General features: G+C 42.0%; 1 protein-coding gene across 2 annotated transcripts in view; it reads right to left on the reverse strand.

The window, feature by feature from the left end:
• Positions 1-21,991, reverse strand: part of RSU1 (Ras suppressor protein 1) — a 204,351-nt gene that overhangs the window by 70,307 nt on the left and 112,053 nt on the right. The window lies entirely within an intron of this gene.

The raw sequence follows: 21,991 nt of genomic DNA on the forward strand, positions 1-21,991 counted from the left end.
TAACAGCAGAAAATAGACAACTGGGATAAGGCCAAAGGTAAGAACTTTTGGCCTTGCAAAAGAAACACTCAACAAAAAGACAATAGGCAAAATGGGAGGAAATATTTGTAAACTACACATCCAATAAAGACTTACAATGCAGGGACCTTGGTTCTTCTTGTTCAGGCATGTCTGTGGGCACCCAGGCTGCTTAAATCCCTGCAGGACAGCTAGGGAACCAACGGTGCTGGGAGAAGCACCTGGTGGTATGTTTCGGGAACTAGGGGGTTGGGCTTACAGGGGGTGTAGAGTATGTCTCCGGTGAGGGCAAGCGGGAACCTGAGAATTCATATTCAGGTAAGGAATGACTGACTTCTCTGAGACTCTTTCATGGAAAGACCACTGTGCTTTCAGGGCTAGATCACGGAACCCACTAGTGAGAGTCGGAAGACAGAATGGGTAATGTGAGGCTGGCACATGACACTAACCAGGTAGTAAGTGAAACAAGTCTGGGGGTAGAAATCTGTGGGACAGGTATATGGGCTCACCCATGTGGAACAGCAATCTCCACTAGCACACACAAGATCTGTGGCTGGGAACAGGCATGGTTGGGGAGCTAAGGTGATACCCTGGCTGGGTTGGGGTTTCCCACTGGTGAGCGAAGAGGGTTGGGTTTCCGCTGGTGCATGTGAGAGCTAGAATGGCGGCAGTGGGCTGGGCTGGACATGGCTGCAGTCTCCCTCAGCATGGGTGGGGACTGGGTTTGGGGAGTATCAGACTGGGCTAGACTCCAGCACCCACTGGTACTCATGAGAACCAGGTGGGTGTGGAACAGGCTGAGCTAGGTTTCGTCTCCTGCTGAACCACTTGAGAGCTGTGTCTGGCCATGGACCAGGTGTGGCTGGGCTGCAATATCCAACAGTAAGAACCAGATTGGGTATAGGCTGATTGAACAAGGATAGTTTCTGCCAGAACATGAGGTGGACAAAGCCAACCTGGGGGACCTACTGTTGTGCATAAGATTTGCCACAGGGTGGTGACCCGATAGAGGAGCTTGGGGAACTCCTTTGTCAGAATGCAATTCCAATAGGTGAGTGCAAGAACCAAGGCAAGGAGCAGCCCAAACCAGGCCAAGTGACAGTACCTGCTGGTATAATTGTGTATCAGGTCTAGGGGCGGATCAGACTTGGCCAGTTCATAATATCCACTAGTAGATCTAAGAACTAGGACAGGGTGCAGGAGGAGCTGGGTTGGTCCACAACATCAGCCAGTTCACTCTGGTACCATGACCTGGGGGCTGGCTTGGCTGGGCTAGTTTGCAGCACCCCCCAGCATGAGCTGAAACTGGGGGCAGGCTGGACTGAGCCAGGCTGAAGCATCTGCTGGTGGATGGTGAGGTGAGGCAAGCCATGCCAGTCTAGGGACAGTGGGTGCCAGGTCTGTGAGCCTTGCGAGTGGGGGGTCAATGGAGTCTGGGTCCTTGGGCCCGCCTTTGCAGTATGTGCTAGGTCTGTGAGACCTGGTGGTACGGGGTCTGGTGGGGGCCCAACTTGGGTGTTAGAACCTGCCTGTACAGGGCATCTGGTGGGGCCCGGGTCATCTGACCCAGGGCCTTGAGCCCACCTATGAGAATTGGTCCTCCTCAGTGGAAAAGATGGAGTAGCAGATGGCTAGCTCTGATCCACACAGAGGATATGGCAGCCCATTTAGGCCTACAGAGGACATCTGGTACCATAGCAGAGGAAGGGGAACAAAACAGGTTGGACAACTACCCCAGCCAAAGGATGACAGCTAACATCCTGGAAAATGGAGATTCTAATGTCAACTGTGTCAGCCAGTGGACACTGGAAGTGTTTCTTCATCTATGGATTGGTGAGATTGACAGACAGCATTTCAGAACTATTGAAACCACTTGGGCAGAACCCTTGGAGCATGTGACACATCGGGAGCCTGGGTGGTTTTCGGGTGGCTGTCCCCATCCCGGGGTACTAGGTTGGTTGGAAGGTTGCGTATGGCTTCTCCTCTTATCTTCCCCTTCTCAGAAACAGGAAGAAGAAACAGAAAATCCAGAAACAATGACAGCACCCACTTTCCCCTAACCCTGGAGACTGAGCAACTATGTAAACACCATCTAAAATAATAATAATAATAATGTTAAAAAGAATTATAATTCAGGACATATGAAAAGCTCAAGAAAATTAACAATTACAAAATAAATAGTTCAGTTAAGAAATAGACAAAGGGGGCCCAGCAGCGTGGCCTAGCGGCTAAAGTCCTTGCCTTGAACGCCCCAGGATCCCATATGGGTGCTGGTTCTAATCCCAGCAGCCACACTTCCCATCCAGCTCCCTGCCTGTGGCCTGGGAAAGCAGTCGAGGACTGCCCAAAGCATTGGGACCCTGCACCCACGTGGGAGACCTGGAAGAGGTTCCTGGTTCCCGGCTCTGGATCGGCGCAGCACCAGCCCGTTGCGGCTCACTTGGGGAGTGAATCATCGGACGGAAGATCTTCCTGTCTGTCTCTCCTCCTCTCTGTATATCCGGCTTTCCAATAAAAATGAATAAATCTTTAAAAAAAGAAAGAAATAGACAAAGGACATGAATAGGCATTTTTCAAAGGATGAAATACAAATGTTCAACAGACACATGAAAAAAATACTCAGGATCATGAGCTATGACAGAAATATAAATAAAAACTACAGTGAGATTTCACCTCTCCCTAGTCAGTGTGGCTAATCACAAAAGGTTAAATACCACATGTTTGCCTTAATTTAAGATGATATGATGTTATGTATAACATGTTATGTTTTGAATGTTATATGTTGTGTATAAACTAAATTGAAGTATAGATGAGGTGGTCACAGAAGGTGGCTGGGAACTCGCATTTACTTTTAACATATTGGTTACTCATTACTATGTCAATTAATTCCATAATGATGTAAATTTTTGCTGATGGTATGTTGGAGCTTTCAATTGACTGGGATGATACTCTGCTAGCTCTGTCTTCAGACCAGAGAGGGTATACCTAAGAAGCCGTTGAACTTGACTGGACAATAAGATGCTGGACTCTATGTTTGGTATATGCTTGCAATGGGGGAATCTCAACTGAACTTGAGCTGTGGTTATGCAACAAGGTGGAGGAATCCACCATGGTGGGAGGGTTTGGGGAGGGGTGGGAGAACCCAAGTATCTATGTAACTGTGTCACATAATACAATGTAATTAATGAAGTTAAATAATAAAAAATAATAATAATAATAATAAATCTTGGTGCGGATATACAGAAAAAGGTACCCTAATATATTGTTGGTGGGAATGTAAATTAGTATAACCATTATAGAAAACAGTATGAAGATTCCTTAGAAACCTGAAAAAAAAATCTACCATATGACCCATCCATTTCATAGCTGGGAATTTATTCAAAAGAAATGAAATCAGTTACTTGTTTATAGAAGTTCAGTACAATACAGCTAAAATTTGAATCAACCACAGTGTGTATCAACCGATGAGTAGATAAAGAAAATGTGGTAAATACACACAAGGGATTACTATTTAGCCACAAAAATGAAATGAAAATTTTTCTTTTGCAACAAAATGGATACAATCAGAATCATTATGTTTTGTGACGTAAGTCATTCCCACATCATAAATCTCTGATATGTCATAATTAACATAGGATACAAAAATGTATAAGAATGAGATGGATAGCTTATGATTTTAACTCTCAATGCACTGTTGCTGAATGATTCTTTTTTTAGTTGTTGAACATTATGGTTGGCAGTGCATTAAACTTACTATACACTGGTTACGTCATTACCAAAACTAAAGGAAAAAAGAAGGAAGGATGGAGGTTTCTGGGAAAGACATGAAATTATTCTCTTTATATTAATAAAATAGAAGATATCAAAATATAGGAAAGACCAATTAATTAAATGCTATTGAAATTTATTTTCTATTTAAACCAAAGGAACTTATAAGCTTCAATCAATGAAATACCCTTTATAGGTTCAGTTATATGTCAGTTCAAAATAATCATTTTAACTAAAGAAAACATTCACTTTTTCTCCCTGCCACTTTAAAATTAAAAGGAAAACCTCTGAAGAAATCAAACACATGATGACATTAACTACTTTTGTGATAAGATTAAATTTGGCTGCAATTCATAACTGAGTGAGAAGCTAGTTGTGATGATAATAATTTTGAGAGCATTTGTCAGCAATCCTTAAAAAATAATCCCTTCCATGTTTGAAAGGATAAGTACATACCTGCTCAGGGGAAAAACAGAAAGAATCCAGAATTAGTGACGTAAGGAAAAGCCCATTCCTTCACTTCATACGGCCACTTTCACATCATGCTGCCTTTAAATATCTTCCAATCAGATTTCTGTGTCTGTGATGACAGGCTGGCAGACAAGGTGAATACCATTCTGAAAACCTTATTCAGGGTGGTCTATTCAATGTCATCCTGTTCTATACACATGCTGCTCCACGTTCACGTTCAGGCTCCTCAGGGGGAGTAACCATTTGTAAGGCAATGTTTCCTCCTGCCCCTGTCCCCAGAGTGAAGACAAGACTGTTTGTTCTGCTAAGAAGAATGGATTGAAAATAAAGATGGATTACTACATAAAGTTGTAATTGGCTTATCTGGGTATCCATTTTCCTCCATCGGAAAGAACTGCATCAAGACTCTTTGAACATTTCCTCCTAATGCTCTTGATAATGGGTTAAAAATATTCTTCAATTAAGCCTCAGAAGCGCTCTGTGGAGTAAGCCTCACGCCATTATCTTTCCATTGTATGGTGCAGGAGGCGCTGCTGACAACCAGAAAGGTCCCATAAATAGGCACTCATGGAACAGAACAACTACCTATGTGGTCAGCATGCAAAGGTCACTGCTGGCCTTTCTTAGCTCCACACGTGGTTACCAAGAAGCACAGAAGGCCTCCAGCCTGGACTCCTGCACAATGGATGTGACGTCAGTCTTTTCACTTTGAACACTGCAGACCCGCCAGAGGGATGCTCCTAACCCCACACTGTGAACAAAATGAAATTGCCCTTCTTTTCAGATGCCCCCTTGGCAACAGGCTGGCTCTGGGAGCTGGGTGCAGTCAGTGACTTGAGCAACTATGCTCTGGCTGACAGCAGGGGCTTTTTGGAGGTGACAGGCAAATGGACACTTTCAAAGAAGGACACTGTTCAATTGCTCTACAATCTGGAATCACAAAAGGGACTGGGTTATATTGGCATTCATGAACACTGTTTATGGTACTCACATTGACCTTTTCTTTATGGAGAATTTTATAGAACTCACTAAAAACCCAGCTCAGAAGGACCCAATGTATCTCCTTTAGCACATAGCTCCATTTTATAAAGCAGAAAGACTTATTTTCATTTTAGAAGGTTACAAGTTCTGGGGTAATTCCAGGCAGTTCTGTGGACATCACTTCTATCCTGTGACCCACAGTTTCCCCTGCTGTTACATCAAGGTTCAGATCCAACTGCTTCCACACACTAACAAGGTATGAGCTCTGGGACAGGGAACCCTTTTCTGCTTGACTCCTGCAAGCGTAGGAAGCTGCTTCTGGAGAGTTGATAGCCACCAAGACACCAGCTCCAGAGGAGCAACAAGGTGTTATAGCCTGGCTGAGATGCCACCTGGTTCTTAACTCCGACAACAATCACCTCTAGCAGTTCAATGAACGCTTCCTGCTGATACATCCGTGTTTTAAGACATCCTGGAGGAAGGATTTGGTATCCAGTCAGGGTGATTCTATGCAGATCATTTCACCCTTTGGAGTTGTAGTTTGCACATATGGCAAAGAGAGGACATTACACTGGACTATCTGAAGCTGTGGAATCCCACGATATTAGAACTGATACACCAGATTAGAAGTTCTATCTATTCTGCTTATCAGTTTAGAGGCATGTTACTTAGAGATAAAATAAATGTCTCTTTATATTCCTGGTAAAACTAGCCCACACTTTCTATGCAATTCCATGTCACCCTATTGCTACTACTTATACCTACAGCCCCTAACATTCCTTGAACGCTTATTATACGCATGACCCAGTTCTATGGGCTGTATATGGATTACCCCACATATGCTTTCTTAAAGACTCAATGAGATGGACACTACTCAAGTTTACAGATGAAATAAACCATAAAGAGCTTAAACAACAGACAAGTGGTGGGCTCAGTACAAGGACCGAAAATATGAGACTCCAGAATCTACCATTACTTATACTAAGTGATCATGGCAATGTATTAAACAATCCACAAATAATAGAAACACAGTCTTCCACAAAATCCACAATACCATTAACTTCCATTTTTACTACCACAGCCTGTCAAAATTTTCAGGTATGGCAACGCATGATACCAAAACATTAATAATACTGTATTCTTTTCCATATGGAACACACACTTTTGTATAATTTATTCCTAAAAGAATAAATCCTGTATTTTCTTAGACTTTCTTCTAAGCTTGTGAAAAGGACCATATTAGGCAAAATGAGAATGATAAAATACACGTTCTGGAGATGCTGACACCGAAAATATTCCATGGGTCACTCTAAAATTTAGATAAATTTCTATTAAAGTGCCAGGATAAAATGGACAAGATAATATATTGGATCAAGGAACAAGAACTCAACAGTTCATCTAACCAGCTATGCAGTTATGAATAATTTTAATAAATATGCAAAGCTGGTATTCTGCCACATAAAACAGATAGTCAATTGTGAATCTGAAACATATTTTTAGACTACAATGTGTCCTTGAAATCAAATAATTAATTGTCACTTTCATGAATCCCACTATTTTTAATCGTGGGGTATCTACCTTTTGTGCTTTTCTTTCGAGATTAATTTTGATCTCTTTGCCATTTTATCTGTGACTTTTATAGATTAATTTTATAACTCAATTTTTATTCCACAAGGAGGTTCTGTATACTTGAATACAGATTCCTTGTTAAAGGTATCTCTGCCCCCAGAGATAACATATTCAAACCAACCTCAAGGATATGATTTGAAATAATAAATCATACTTGTTCTACCTATATCACTTAAAAATTACATACAGGAAGACACGGAATGCATGTAGAAACAAAAGTGTCTGAAAGAGCACAGTCAGGGCAAAGAGACAAGCACTCAGCTTTGCGGCAAATGAAGAATACGGCAACTACACTCCTCAATGCTGTGCCGATTTGAAAGTACCTGAGCCTCTCCTAACGACCCATGCTTGGCAGGCTGGTTCAGAAAGACATACATCTGAAAGTTTCTGGGTCTAGCTTTTTTTTTTAAAGACGCATTTATTTCAAAGGCAGAAGGGCTGGCATGTGGCTCTGCAAGTTAAGCCACTGCCTACATCCCCATAGCAGAGTACCAGTTTGTATTCTGACCAAAGATGGGTCAAGTACTTGGGCCTCTGCAACTCACGTGGAAGATCTGGATGGAGTTCCGGGTTCTTGGATTCAGCTTGGCTCAACCTCAGTTATTGCATCCATCTGGACAATGAATCAGGGGTGGAGGATCTCTTTCTGTTTTTCACTCTGCCTTTTAAGTGAAACAATTTTGTTTTTGAAGACTTGCTCTATTTCAAAGGCAGAATGACAGAAAAAGAATGAGAGAGAACTTCCATCTCCTGGTTGATTCTATTAATGACCACAATAGCCTGGTCAACCCCATCCTAGTCTGCCTTGTAGGTGGCAGGGCCCAAGAATGTGGGCCATCTTCTGTTGCATTCCGAGGCACATAAGCAGGAAAGTAGATGAGGAGTAGAATAGCTGGGCACTTGAACTGGCACTCTGATACTGGAAAGCCAATGTTGCAAGTGGTGGTTTAACTTGCTGTGCCACAGTGATGGCTCACACTCTGATACTGGAAAGCCAATGTTTCAGGTGGTGGCTTAACTTGCTGTGCCACAGTGATGGCTCATAGGTCTGTCTTGATCTCAAGGATGAAACTGACACGTATGTTTTCAAAGATTAAATTTACACATTATTCTTACACTTTAATGTAGTTAAGCATCTGACTGAAATCACCTCTGCAAAGTAATAGATTTTCTATGACTGACTTCTTTGAATCTTGTTCACTGTAAATACCCAAAGGGGCAGAAAATAAAAGAACACAGCACATTTGAGTTCAGAACCTGTGCTGTGTTCTTAACTAAATCACCTCTAATCCCTTTATTATAATTACACCCCCTCAGATACTCAGTACTTAGCAAGTGACACAAACTAGTGAGCACTTTGTATACAGTGCCCTACCTAATTCTCAAAACAACGCAATCAGTACTACAGTGAAACATAATGAGAACAAACAGTACTCTAAAAATATGCAATTAGTAACTCTACTTTTACATATGAAAAAAAGCAAACCATTTAATGAGCCTGTTAGATGTCGGGCATTTAGGAGCCAAGCAGAAAAGATCAATCAGACAGGTAAGGAACTTTCATCAAGTTCCTGAAAGAATGGAATTAAAAAGGAATGTGAATTTTCCATAAATTTCTGGAAGCTCTGGAAGGCTATGGACTTAGAAAAAAATCTATTAATCAAATCATTACACAAATCAATAGAAATTGTCAAGAGGAATCATGTACCAGGAGAGGCATGAAGCATTTGGTAGCAAAGATTATGGATGAACTGGACTCAAGTTCAGATACTGCAGTGACAATGACATGCTGGGCCCTACTTCACCTCCGAGCACGCGACAACACCCGCCTGTCAGTCAGTTTCTTGTTCAGTGAAATGGGAATAAATAGTATCTGCTGTACAGAGTTCCACCAATTGAAGAGTAGTGCTCCCATCAGTCTTACTGCTTACTCTGAGAGGGGAGGCAATGGTCAGGATGGGCTCCTCAGAGGAAGTGATGTCAGAGTGGAAACTTGCAGAGCCATGGGAATGAGCCTGGCAAGCAGGCGATGCAAGCTGAGGAGGGGATATGTTGGAGGCAGAGGCAGCTACACCTAAAAATGACTTGTGAACAAATGACATGAACCAGGTAGGTCATGATAGAATAACCCATTTCATCATTCTGGGACGTGATGAGGAAATATCAGAATATTCCTACAGTTTCTTCATCTTTATAATTCTACAATATTTAAATCCAATAAAACAAGACACTGGAAATAGATTTGAGTTGAATATATTTCCTACTCCCATAATGCCCTGTTTTCTCCTGGCTCTAAATTCAGCCCAAAGGTCCTTAGATACAGATTTTAAGAGGATTCTTGTTTTATTTCCTTTCTACCCCCCTTATTCTGATGCCCCTTGTGATTAACATTCCTACGTCTGTAAATAAAAGGGTAACACTGCAGTGGCCTCCTTGTTCATGTGGATTTACACTTTTTCAATCAGGAGATGAATCTGCTGTTGCAGGAGCATCTTCCGCAGCCTTGGTCCCAGGCAGCAATGCATTAGCACAAAGTCCCTCATGCACAAATGGCTAGGTTTGCGTGTTAACTCACTAAACTGCTGACACAACAAAATCTATATTTATGGAAACAACATCTGTCCATTCTCAGAGAGGCAGTGACGCTTTCCTTTAATACTACCATGTATTGCACTTGGTGAAAGTTCAGCCTCACTATTTCAACCATCAATCTGTTACAGTTATTTTAAAAATTGCTTCTACTTTGGGCAGGTATTTTTATGAACTTCCAAACTGTGTGGTGTTAATGTCACCAAAACATTTTGTTTTGGGAAGTCCAACATTTTTAAGAACAAAATATTAGAGCAGGACTGTCCAAAGTGTGTGTGTCACAACCTTTTAACCCTTATTAGGTTGCAGAAAATGAAATGTGATGTATGAGTGAAACTGACATTTTGAGACTTGGTTGTTGTTTATGGCTTGTATCTATACTCTTCAGGAACAGTGGTTTTTCTACTTACCATTTGTTGAATTCCTTATTTAGTGGAGGATTAAGTTTGTGACTATAACATAAACTGGAAGTACATCATTATAAAAATTAAAAGAAAAGGCAAGAAAGGAATCTGGAAGATGGGAGCTGAGCAGGGGGAGAATAGGGCAGGAAGTGTCATTCTCTTAAACCAGTACACAGGAAATACGTGAAATTTGTTCACCTGATAGGAATTTAAAATGTAATAAAAAATAAAGAAAAGAGAGTGAAATGGATTCAGGGCATTAAAAGCATGTACTCACAGTGTTACGATTATTCACAGACAATGGAGCTGCAATCTAAACTCAGGCCTGAAAGATCTGTGTCGCTTCTCTTGCAGTGTCTTCTTGAAATTAGCATTTCCTTTTGTTGTTTTTCAAACTGCTCTGTACTGCTTTTAAACTACTTTCCCTTAACTTCACTTTCAAGATTTCTAAAAGCTTCTGCTCTTTCAGTGTTTGGCTGTTCTAGAGAAAGGCGCTACCTTCCTCACATATAATCAACATGAAAACTCTGCGCCTGTAGTGTATGCACAAAAGCTGACATTTCTTCATCTTCGCCACTCTCATACACAGAGTCAGAGCAAGGCAGAACGAGGGTGGTTGCAGGCACGCAGCCTGTCTCAGCCCCCAGACTGACAGTGCAGGGTCCCTAGATGGAGCCCAGCACAAATGGTGGTCCGGTCTACTTCACAAATTAGAAAACTAACATCAGATAGAAGAGTTTGTGCTCAGGCCTGCGTCTAACAATTAGCTCAGCACACCATTCTCTAAAGTTGACCAGGTGGATGTATACTTCCTACTCCTAAGCCCCAGACCCACTTAAAAGACAAAAAGAAAGCACAGGGTCAGAAGGTTTGACCTAGTGATTCAAAGCAGGACAAAGTTCACCAGTGTTCACTGTGCTTGTGGCATAACTATACACAACAAGGACTCCTTTTTATTTTCTAGAAAGGTCCAAAATACAGGCATTCCATGTCTGACAGAATCCTCAAAGCAGCCAGTAATGCACACACATGGACCTCTGCTGATGAAGACTTCCTATCTCGTCAAAGCCTAAGGCCAGGCGTTCCAAGTCGGCAGGTGCAGCGTCTTGGGCTGCACACCGAGAAACTGGCAGGCTGCTGAGGATGGACATCAGGGGATCTGGGAGGACTCGGGAGGGACCTAAGGGGTGTTCTCAATTTTAGGCTCAGAAATCTCTTCTCTACTAGGTAACTCTCCACTCCATGTTGCCCAGAAATGGAAAATTCGGTGTATTTAAGGCCAAACTCATCTTCCATGCCTCCCACTCCCACTTCTGTCCGGATTCTTCTCCTTCCAGTATTCCCTTGGACGTAACAGTCAATGCTGTGGATGGCACCATAAGCAGTTTCTTCACATGCCACACTGACCTGAAATTTAAGAATCTTTCACAGCTTAGGTAGGGGTGCATGGTGCATGCGAGATTGGGGCAGATGGCATGGGTTCCTAGGTATTTTCTTTTCTCACTCTCTTTTTAAAAGATTTATTTATTTATTTATTTATTTACTTATTTATTTATTTATTTATTTATTTATTTAAAAGATGGAGTTAGAGAAGGGGTGGAGGCAGACAGAGACAGACGGTAGTGCTTTCCATTTGTTGGGTTTGCTTCCCAGATGGCCACACTGTGTTTTTGCACAACATGTTAAGCCAAGGCCTGCAAAGCCAGAATCCCAAATGAACAACACTTCAAGTCTCTGCTGCTCCACTGCACATCCACTTCCCTGCCAATGTGCCTGGGAAAGAAGCACAGTACTCATATCCCTGCCAACCACGTGGCTCCTGTCATTGGTTTGGCGCAGCTCTAGCTGTAGTGGCCATTTGGGGAACGATCCAGTGGATGAAAGATATCTGTCTCCCTCCTACTCCCTCTCTCAGTAATTAAATCTTTTGAATATTCTTTTTGTTAGCATTACAGATACAGGAGAGACTGAGAGAGATCTCCCATTTGCTGGTTTACTCCCCAAATGGCCACAACAGCCAGAATTGGGTTGGTCCAAGGTCAGGAACCAGGAGCTTCAAACAAGTCTCCCATACAGACCCCTTGAACAATCTTCTGCTACTTTCCCAGGTAAATCAATAGGGAGCTGGATCAGAAATAGAGCAGCCAGGACTTGAACTGGTACCCATGAGATGCTGGTACCATAAGCAGAGGCTTAACATATTACCCTGTGGTGCTGGCCCCAAAAATCCATTTGTTTTAAAAGATACTTCCAGGAGAATGAATAGGAAAATCAGGAAGAAGCAGACTGGATCTGCAGAGACTGCATCTAAGTCCACTCAGGTTTCTCTAATAAAAATGGGTGGCTTCTGAACAACAGATGCAGTTTAGAGGCTGAGCACTCTACGACCAAAGCACAGCAGATCAATGCCTGGGGAGGGACTGCTCTTTGGAGACGAGCTTCTCACTGCAGCTTCAGATGGTGGAAGGGACAAACAAGCCACCCCGAGCTTCTATGAAGGCAGTCATCTCTAAATGGGCGTTCCACCCCCACGGCCTATGGACCTCCCAACATTACATGACACTTTCATTTTGGACACCAAGGTTCCAACAGATGAATTTTTAACATTTATTCACTATCTATTTATGTTATTTATGTATCTAGAAGCCAGAGTAACAGAGGAATACAGAGAATGAGTGAAAGAATCATCTATCTACTGGTTTACTCTCCAAGGAGATGCAATACCAGGGTTGGGCCAGGCTGAAGACCGGAGCCAGGAATGCCATCTGGTTTCCTGTGTGGTGGGGAGGAATACCAGTACTTGAGCTATCATCCACTGTCTCTTTGTGTGCACAGTAACTGGTAGTTCAGACATGGGGGCAGGACTCAATACCGGGCATTCTGATGTGAGATTCCCTGTCCCAAGTGCCAGTGTAATCCACTGTGCCACACCTGTCATCCAGCAAGAACTCTGAAGAGACATAAACATTCAGAGAGCATGAGCATATATTTGATAAAGGGTTTGATGCTATAACATGTAAAGAATCTCAATATTAAGAACATGCATTATACAATTAAATTTAAAAACTAGGGAGATTTGAACAGCTATTAATGAAGATAAAGCAATGATTACACTTCAATATTCCTGCTCATCAGACAGATGTGAATTAAAACCATAAGGATGCACTACTTGAATCTGTTAAAATGTGTATAATTTTTAAAACTAGCTGAATCAAGTAGTCAGACTGATGTTTAGTATATAATGTTACCGTGCCTTGGAAAAAAAACCTGGAAGTTCTTTAAAAAGATAAATATATTTTTACCATATAGTCCACCCATTCTACTTCTAGATACCAAAGAGAAATGAGAGCATACATAAAAACAAAGACTTCTACCAAAAGCTCATAGTAGCTTTATGTAATGGCTCAAAACATTTTTTTTAATTTTTATTGGAAAGTCAGATATATAGAGAGGAGGGGAGAGACAGAGAGGAAGATCTTCCATCCGTGGCTGCAATGGCTGGAGCTGAGCTGATCTGAAGCCAGGAGCCAGGAGCCTCTTCCAGTTCTCCCACAAGGGTGCATGGTCCCAAGGCTTTGGGCCATCCTTGACTGCTTTCCCAGCTCACAAGTAGGGAGCTGGATGGGAAGTGGGGCTGCCAGAACATGAACCAGTGCCCATATGGGATCCCAGAGCATGCAAAGTGAGGACTTCAGCTATTAGGCTACCATGCCGGGCCCCGTACTGGCTCAAATCTTAAGCAGCTCAAATGTCCACCAATAGGCAGATAGATAAACAAATTGTGGTCAAGTCAGTCAGTGTAGTATCAATCAACAACAAAAAGAAATGAACCACTGGTATATTCAACACAATGAATGACACTGAAAACATATACATTGAGTCAAAGAGGCAAGTATTTCATTTTAAGAGTACATATTATGTGTTTATATTTATACAGCACTCTATAAATACAAATTAAGGTAGAGTCGTGAAGCAGGTGAGTGGTTGCTTGGGAATCAGGTGGGAGAGGTCTGAAGGAGGCATATGGCTCATTCAGGGGTACAACACGAGCATGCTCACTATGCCAAGTGACGCTTCCACAAGCGCATGAATGTCAAAACATTCAAAACATATTGAATTTTACACCTTCAGTATATAGTTTATTGTATAGCAAGCGTATCTCAATAAAGACATTACATTAAAAACACAGCTCTAACTAGTCTAATTTCCCTAAATGAGTAAATGTTTAGAGTGGGATTTGAACCCAGGCAGCTTAGGTCCTGTGGTGGTGCCCACATCCACTGGCCTTCCCTGCCTGTGCCTTACACTGCCTGCGTTGCCGCACAAAAGTTTGTCCACAGACTCTGCTCAATTTATGTGCACACCCTCTGTGGGCACGTAGAAATCCGGGGGCCCCATAGAAATGCCTCTCTAGGGTTCCCAAGTCTTGCTGGCAGAAATGCACACATCTAGGATGTAGTAAGGCTTGGAGAGTGGCAGGGGGCTGGGCCTGCCTGTGTCTCTGACAACTGCAGTGCAGCCCTGGGCTGTCTTTTGTAAAGCCATGCTTATCAGTGCCAACAATTCTGGACTAATGGAAATAGATCAGCTATTCAGTCTAGTTTTTCATTCTTTCTTTTAGAGTACCTGTACTTAACATTCACTCATGCTATGTCCATATCTTGGGGAAAATACATAACATTCCATCATTTTAATTGATTAATAGTAAAAATCTGAGAGGGGAATTATCTTAGGAATACAGAAAATTAAGCCCAGTACAATGGTTTAATGGCTAGTGGCAGGAAATCATACGGGTACTAGTTTGTGTCCCAGTTGCTCCATTTCCCAACTAGTTCCCTGCTTGTGGCCCAAGAAAGAAAAAGAGGGTGGCCAAACCTTTGGGACCCTGCACCTGCATGGCAGACCCAGAAGAAGCTCCTGGCTCCTGGCTTCGGATCAGCTCAGCTCCAGCCATTGTGGCTATTTGGGGAGAGAGCCAATGCGTGGAGGAATTTTCTGTCTCTTCTTTCTGTAAATCGAATCTGTCTTTCCAATACAAACAAATAAATCCTTTAAAAAAGAAAGAAACAGAAAATTAACTCAATCTGTGAAACTGAAAATCAGCTCTAGAAGCTATGTATTGACAGGTTCTTCTGTGTGGGAACAAGCCAGCTCCTTCTTACAACACCTTTAGCAGGTGTCGCTGTGTCCCATAGTTCAGGCCACACCTCTCTTGACACAGGTAGAGCAGCGAGTCGACACACAAGCTGAGTAGGTACCGTTCCTTCTCTGAGTGACCCATCAGGGAACTTCTGCAGTGCGCCTTCCTCACACCCTTTCCAATCTAGGTTCTTAGGTTCAGGGACAAGTCTTGAGGAGTTTTTCTCACTTGCCAACAAAACATACTCCTATTTTTGATGGTTTGGAAACAGAGCTCTCGCCTTCTCTTCTGCCTCCCTTCTCCTTTGCTGTTTATTTTTAGACAATTACTACAGTTCACAGCCTGCCAATCTACGTTTTACAGGCTCCTTCACATGAGGATGAAAAACAAAAGCCACACCTGCATCTGGAGGTGTTTGCAGCTAATATCTGGGTCTCACTCACACACAGAAGTGTCTCTGAGAGGAGATGGAGGCTTGGCTATTTCACAAACCAAACAATATAAGGCAATCAGCTGAGTTCAGGTCAAATAGCCTCTTACAGCTTCCCCCCCCTCACCCAGTTCTTTTTACCCATATTACCCTTCACAACTCTGAGTGCGGGAGCTTCTTTCAAAGCCTAGCTAAAAAGAGCTACTAGATTTGAGGGGAAATAGCTGGCTAGGGAATGCTGCAGCCGTGGAAACATCAGAGGAACATTTATGGTGATGGAAGCAGCACTAATAATATCATGGAATCTAAGCAACTCAGACACAAGGAGGGAAAGGCGAACACTAAAAATGTGTCATAGATGTGTGATGGAAGGGTTGGGAAAAAAAACCCTTCTGGCATAAATGTTTCAACCGCAGGCTACAGTACATAGTCAAAAAAAAAAAAAAAAACACGAGTACTCCATCAAATGTTTGGAGAACACACTAGGTGTCAGGTACCCTGTCAGATGCTCCTGGGGCAGAAAGTGTACAAAGCTGGGTGCCTGTGCTAGGAGGAACCTCTGTTCCCAGTGTGAGAGACATAATAAAACCAGGGCACAGGTGGGTGGAGAGTTGTGGGGTTGATCTGAACTAGAAGTGACGTGGAAAGCCTGCGGAGAGAGCCTCTCAATGGAAGCTTGAGTGAGATGAGGGAACAGATGAAAGGTCATTTAGAAAGTGAATACCAACATAAAGTTGTTTGTGGTAGAAGACTGACCCAGTGCACAAATAGACAAAACATCAGAGGGCTGCATCCCTCCATTGCAGTAACCACCCCTCAGCTGAATGAGATTCCATCCAGACCCTGGGTGACCTAAGCCTTTGTACCAGTGAGTGCCCCACACTTCTGATTTCTTCAGCATAAAATGTGGGAGCAGGTTACTCTTTCTTTTCTTCTTGGAGCTCTAGGAACAGTAACAAGAAGACTTCCCAGACTTACCTAGGTTAGCAGTTCTAGAACATCAGACTGAGTCCAGACTCAGTAAGAAGAAAGAAAATTATGTAAGCACATGGTTTGATTTAGTAAGTATGATTTGTCAAGTAGGAATATATTAACACATCTGATAGAATAGTGAATCAAACAAACAAAACAGGGCCCTCAAGAAAGAGAGATACTGGAACACCAACATGAATGAAAGCTCCTTTAAATAAAAACCAAATTTTCCTCTAAGCTACTCAAATGACCTAACATCATTCTACTCACCTCTTAGTGCTCACATGAATAAGTACTCTTGTACTTACTTTGGGTTCTAGTACTTATTTCTACTTAACCAGGGATACTTGGAGAAGAACTAATTCTTTGTTGAGACAAGACAGAACGGGAGGCCTTGAGGTAATAACAAAACAGAGATGAAAGGAGTAGCCCAAATAGAAAGCTTTGGAAGTCACTACATTGGCCAATCCGATTTCAGCCACTAGGTTCAAGGTGAGAAAGCCCAGGAGTCCATTATGATGTTCAAAAGGCAGAAATGACACATGATATATGAAAGGAAGACATTCAACAAGAATTTACTGACTAAGATCTAGTCACAAAGCAATGTAATGGTGCAGTCCACAATGGGTAAATACCTGTCCACTGAGCCAGAGGGTAGACCTAGTGGGAAAATGGATTTTTATTTGTCATGACAAAACTACCCAGATTAGAAGATGTTAAGTCAGAATCGGGGTGAATTATGGGAAGACTGAGGCAAGGCAAAGTCCATCATGAGCTTGTAAGATATGTCCACCTTCGGCAATGAGTGAAGATGTAGCAGTAGGGAGATGGATGTTTTAGGTTTCCTCAACCTTGATATGTTAGGGTGTGGCCTTGCAGGAGGTGGAGCTGGATTCAAGAATCAAAAAAAATCAAACAATTGTGTGGATATGCTTAAGCTTCCTAGGCTGGCTTGTTTTTGAGGATGCTAGAATAAAATGAGCAGCTCATTTCATCCTAAATACTACCCAAAAGCAGCAAGCAGAATAAGAGACACTGTACCTTAAAACAGGACACACTGAGTTGAACTATGGGCTCTACCACTGAAATATCAGGGTGACATATTGTCTTCTCATCTGAAAGCTAGAATACCTGCACCTCTTAGAAGTCATGAGCTTACGAAGTCCTTAAGAAACCCTGGTATGGCCTAGCATTCAACAGGAAGCCAATGAATGCTAACCCAACTATAGTCATATGGAGATTGGCATACCAAGAGGAGAAAAATGGGAGAAGCAGAGAGTATCTGACTCTACAGGGTGTGTTCAGAATTTTTCCAGTGGAAGTTACTCAAGATTCTTAGTGTTTGAACCACCATAAAGCCAAAGTCATTTTGTATAATGCACTCACGCGGTAATCTTCCAGAAGCATTTTTTCCCAAAAGCAATGATTTCTTTTCCAACCACACTGCAGTATACAACTTACCAAGAGGGCCCGGCCGCGTGGTCTAGCGGCTAAAGTCCTCACCTTGAAAGCCCCAGGATCCCATATGGGTGCCGGTTCTAATCCCGGCAGCTCCACTTCCCATCCAGCTCCCTGCTTGTGGCCTGGGAAAGCAGTCGAGGACGGCCCAATGCATTGGGACACTGCACCCGCGTGGGAGACCCGGAAGAGGTTCCTGGTTCCCAGCATTGGATTGGCGTGCACTGGCCCGTTGCGGCTCACTTGGGGAGTGAATCATCGGACGGAAGATCTTCCTCTCTGTCTCTCCTCCTCTCTGTATATCTGACTTTGTAATAAAATAAATAAATCTTAAAAAAAAAAAACTTACCAAGAAAATTTTTACTTTGAGACTACTATTTTTCCTGTTGCCATGTCTTCTACTTAAACTTAGAAAAATAGAGACGCTATCTTCAGAAAACTTACAAAACACAATTCTAAGATTTTAAGTACTTCCAAATAAAACTTTGATTGACAAAATTTACATTTTTTAGGGATTATCTAGAATTTAGTACCAAAATAAATTTGCTACTTGCAAGACACATTCTATTAAAAGATCACCACTCACGCAGTTTCTATCAAGAATGCACAAGAGCAGATTAAGAATGCTCATAATCTCGCATAAACAGTGAAACACTCATGTCATCTTAGCTTGCAGCCTCCAAAATAAACGAGACTGCAGAAACAAAACAAAAATCCTTATCTCATAAACGAGCAGCTCAACCCCATCCTCTAATACATAGTCAATTCTTTCACTAAGCCGACTGTCCTTCTAAATATAAAAAAGGCCTACCTCTCAATCTCTTAAAATCCTTTCTGGAAAAAGACCCCTATAAAGACCCCATGTTCTTGTTTTCCTTCCTTATTCTCTCTATTGCTAGGTTTTAGTGAATGACCACATCTTCCCATTTCACATGAGGTTCTAAGAAATAACAGATTGCTATGGATTCTTCCAAGGATACAGGAAAGCTTAACATTCTCTGACGGACTATAAAAAGCTAAGAGCTCACAATGCTTAAGGCAAGACTTGGGGGATGGTCACTGAATGAAGTGAAGAAACCTCTCAAGCTCTCATTCTAACAGTCTCTTTTTGAGGTTGAGGACACGTTTTAAGATCTTGAACTTGAGGGTTTTTCATGTACCTGACCCATGAGACATTGATAAGAAGGGATTCCTGTGCAGTCTAGGCAAGCAACAGCAACAGATAATAGCAGTAGACTAAAAGAGTCATACAGAAACATATTCTTTGAAGTCTTCTTTCTCATTCTCAGGGGCCCCACTGATTTTTAGAAATCTTTTAAAAGAATCATTTGACTGGTAAATGCTGTATAAAATAGAACTTCCAGCAGGTACCAATGGATAAGATGTAGAGAATTTGCTCTCCCCTCCCTGCCTCTACCCACCCTGGTCTCTGTCCCAAGAAGGAAAATACTCCATGCATTTACCAACGCAATACTCTCATGACAGACAACACAAAATGGACAAATAAGCCCTTGGATGCTTACAAAGATCTTACTTTCTTTTTTTTTTTTTTAGATTTATTTTATTTTTATTACAAAGTCAGATATACTGAGAGGAGGAGAGATAGAGAGGAAGTGGAGCTGCCGGGATTAAAGCCAGCGGCCATGTGGGATCAAGGCGAGGACCTTAGCCACTAGGCCACGCTGCCGAGCCCAAAAATCTTACTTTCAAACATAATTCACTTGTTACAAAAATGTTTTATATACACCTTATGAATAATGTGGATAAAGGAAGGGCTCTAGAAAGATACTGAAGGACTATAGGAAACAGTTCCTCTTTAATTAATATTCTATACCTACTTATACGAAATCTATGAGAATACATTTAAATGCTTCAAACATTGTTTATCACCTAGCAGCAAAAACAAAGACCTGTAACTTGGCTCATTCTGAACACAGAATCGTTTTATGTTCTAAGACATCAGGGCAACCTGTAAGACGGTTCTATGCCTGAGATAGCTCGTTCACATAAGAAGACATCGAGGAAATGCCTTGTGCAAAAGAACCATCGTGAAGAATCATGAATCATACTTTCAAATACTACTTCAGTCCCTAAAGGGAGAAAATCCTGTATTTAACCTCCAAAACATAGGTGGTATTCACACAGAGTGATAAACTGATGAGTGGGAAATAGAAGGCATACAAAGTCTAGCACCTGGTCAAGACTCAATAACTGACAGATAACACAATTATTATCATCACTACAATTTGCTGCTAAGGGGGAAGAAAAAGGCCCCGAGGAAATGATAAAATAGACCTGGGGAAGGGCGATTAGGAAGTCACATTTTAGCCTAGATTTGAAGAATAACTGGACGTTCAACAGATCAAGATGAGGAGAGAGAATATCTACAGCAGGCAGAGTAGCAGGCAAGATTAGTGGCAGAGGAAAGGTGTTTTGGATAGCATAGTTAACCCAGCCTTATCCCTCTAGCTCTACTCCTAGTAGCTCCCCAGTGCCTGCTCAGCTTCTGCTTGTTTCTGTCTTAGAAGACACTGATATTCCCACACACTCAGGCCATGGCTATGATGATGGATAAACTCACATAGTAAAGACTCCAGTTTTATATTATTGCTCCAATGGGAATGAAAGGCCAAGATCATGGGAGACATAAGCCTGTACCTCACACCGGCCAGAAGACACACAAGGAGTCTGTCCATAAGAAAAGCACTTTGGGGCCCGGCCGCATGGCCTAGTGGCTAAGGTCCTCACCTTGAACGCCCCGGGATCCCATATGGCCGCCGGTTCTAATCCCGGCAGCTCCACTTCCCATCCAGCTCCCTGCTTGTGGCCTGGGAAAGCAGTCGAGGACGGCCCAATGCTTTGGGACCCTGCACCCACGTGGGAGACCCAGAAGAGGTTCCAGTTTCCTGGCTTCGGATCGGTGCGCACCAGCCGTTGCAGCTCACTTGGGGAGTGAAACATCGAATGGAAGATCTTCCTCTCTGTCTCTCCTCTCTGTATATCTGGCTGTAATAAAATGAATAAATCTTAAAAAAAAAAGAAAAGCACTTTGGTTTGTTTGGTTTTTTTACATTTTATTATTATTATTATCATTTTATGATACAGTTCCATAGGCTCCTGGCATTTCCCTTATCCCCTCCCCAATTCCCCACCCCCCACCCAGTTCCTCTATATCATTCTAAAATATAGTTCTTCATACACAGTCATATGTCCATCATTGCGGGCATGGACAATGGCACAGAGTCCAGCATCCTATTGTCAAGATATAGTGAACAGATTCATTGTAAGTCCATCTTTGTCTGGAAGTACAAATGCATACTACATTGTATCCTCACATCTGGATATGTTAGTCTCCATTTCACAGCTACTGTACATCCCCTTAAATGAAAAGTCATAATACAAAATCAACAATAGAAAGAAAAACAGAAATTTACAATGCCCTGAAGTTAAATGACATGTTACTAGATATGACAGTCTCCATTACACAGCTTCTATACATCCCCTTAAATGAAAAGCCACAAAGCAAAATCAACATCAGGAAGAAAAAAGAAATTAACAACACCATGAAGTTAAATAACATGCTATTAAATGACTAATGTGTAGCTGAAGAGATGAAAATCAAGAACCTTCTTGAAGAAAATGATGTTACTGTATGATCTACGAGTCACTGAATGATTTAATCAGAAGAAAATGTTTTGAAGAGATGAAACTTACAGAAAACAACAAAACCCATGCGATATAGTTTCCGCTGCTTTTGTTGATGAAGTATGTCTCTTCTAGACAATAAAGAGATGTTGTTTTGTTTTTTAATCCAGTCTACTAATCTATGACGTTTGATTGAGCTTAAGCCATTTACATTCAGAGTTTAACATGTATGGATGGAACACAGGTATTTGCCTGCACCATTCCAAATAACTCAAGTTTAGTAACCTTGCCACTAAAGGATAAGGACTCAACTCAGTCACTCCAAACTTTGGGGGATAAGGGTAATGCAATTTAAAAAAAATGAGGGGAATATTTTAGAATGAATGCTACATGCTCCCCTTGGCTCTTATGGTTAGACCAACATCCTAAACAGAAACATAATGAGGATGTTTTATACAAGAAACCAACTACCACCCTGTAGATTAT

The sequence above is a fragment of the Ochotona princeps genome, chromosome 10 (genome assembly GCF_030435755.1).
Source record: "Ochotona princeps isolate mOchPri1 chromosome 10, mOchPri1.hap1, whole genome shotgun sequence".
Classification (NCBI taxonomy): Eukaryota; Metazoa; Chordata; class Mammalia; order Lagomorpha; family Ochotonidae; genus Ochotona; species Ochotona princeps.